Source organism: Eurypyga helias, unplaced genomic scaffold, assembly GCF_000690775.1.
Source record: "Eurypyga helias isolate BGI_N326 unplaced genomic scaffold, ASM69077v1 scaffold15940, whole genome shotgun sequence".
NCBI lineage: Eukaryota > Metazoa > Chordata > Aves > Eurypygiformes > Eurypygidae > Eurypyga > Eurypyga helias.
In genome coordinates, this window is record NW_010226376.1 from 33321 (window position 1) to 35280 (window position 1960).

The window sequence follows — 1960 nt, forward strand, 5'->3', positions numbered from 1 at the left end:
GAGGCATGTGTTTTCTAGGGCCTTGCACATGGAAGAAACATTTAAGGGTGAAGAACAAAGAGAAGACCATCGCACACATACACTCTTGCCAAAATCCAAGTGGGCAGATTTATGTGCCTCAGCAGCATACTCAAAGACCACCTCCTTGAAAACAGCAGATTATTGTTTGCTTTTGTGGCAGACGTCTCTTGTTTTCCCAGGATGTTTTATGCCATGCTGTCACACTGTTTCCCAAAGAGGGCAAATGGCTCAACAACTGAGCAAGCTTGGCTGGGAGGCTGTTCCCTTCTGTGCAGTGTGGCAGGCACACAACACCTTGGTGAGGATCTGGGAGCGCACAGCTTGAGAAAACAAGTCTGCAGAGAGAGAGGTGAAGGGAGTACAGTCCTGTGTGGGTCTGCCTGGAAGTTTCATATTCATTGGTGGACTCCAGGAACTCACTGAGATGGCAGACACCAAAGCTTTAGGCGAGGACTTCACTGCAAGGATGCACTAGGCAGCAGGAGAGCTGTCTTAAAGGCTTATTTTTTCCTGTTCTGTCACTTAACCAATTTTCATTACTGAAGATGTGAATTGTTCTGGGTGGTATCTTGTTTCTTAGAAGTTTAGAAACACTTTGTTCTTACTCTGAGGAGGTCATGGCAACAGCATTCCTACCTGAGAGCTCCGGTCATCTGAGGACCCTGTCACAGTAGCCAGTCAATTGTAAACCACAGTTACCATCTGATTTGCTGCAGTGTTCAAATGCACTATTAAGAGGGTTTATGCTCTCAATAGGAGGCTGTTTATAAATGTCTATTCTGTTGGGGTTTTTGCATTGCAAATGACAGTTGTGCCATGTGGTTTTCTGGGTCTTCTGTATGGTGAAATTTGTTTAGGCAAGGACAGCATCAAAAAGAAAAAGTAGATGAAGGGAACAAAAGATCTCAAAAATACAAAATTTATTTCATTTTTTTACACTAAATCGACTAAATTAGTTATATCATCTGCTAGCATAATGCTGGAAACAATCCTGACATAAAGACTATTTAATTACAAATTATGTACTACTCACAGATGCAATGAGGAAAGAAAAAAATACATTATTACAGTAAGAAGTTCAAAAGTATTTCAACTCACAAATATTTGTACTGTCTAACAAATATAACTTTATGACATCTGATTAATAGTAATTTAATTCATACATGATAAGTAAAAGCCCTTCCATCTCTGAAAATTAGATTATAAAACATGATTTCCCCAATAAATTGTTGAAAAAATGGCAAAGCTGTTTCACATAAATGGCTTTCCAGCATGAAATGTTTGATGGCAACTGTAATAATTATTAACAGTTGTGTACATATTTAAGCAAAGGATTAATGTATTGCTTTGTGTGCCATTTATTTTCACAAGCGGATTTTTTATTCTGTATAAATTACTTCAAGGACTGAGAGACAAGTTGGGAACACAAGTGCACTATGAGAAACTGAAAAAGTCCTTGGCTTAATGTAAACATTGCTTGGCAACAACTAAAACATCAGTGTTATCAACATTCTTCTCAGCACAAATCCAAAACAGCCTCATACTAGCTACTGTGAAAAAAATTAAATCTATCTCAGCCAAAACCAGCACAGGAGGGTACATCAAGAAATATGGTAATGTTGGGAAAGGAATTAAATTTTATTTTTCTGTGAAAGTCTACAAAGAGTTTATTATAGTGAAGGAGAGAAGAGTTTTATCTATGTTTTATTCTCAACAAAACCAAAATATTCTTTTGGTGTGAACAATATTTCAGAAACGCTGTTTTAAGCTGCTAACAATACGATGTGTAAGTGATCTAGTCCCAACAGAATGTTTGCTGAAATTAGTAAGGAAAAATGGGTATCTTGAAGGAAAAATCCTAAAAAGAAGGGGGATCCCTTTATTTGATTGGCATGATTGATTGTAAAACCACATATTGAATATTTAGGAAGAATGTTAA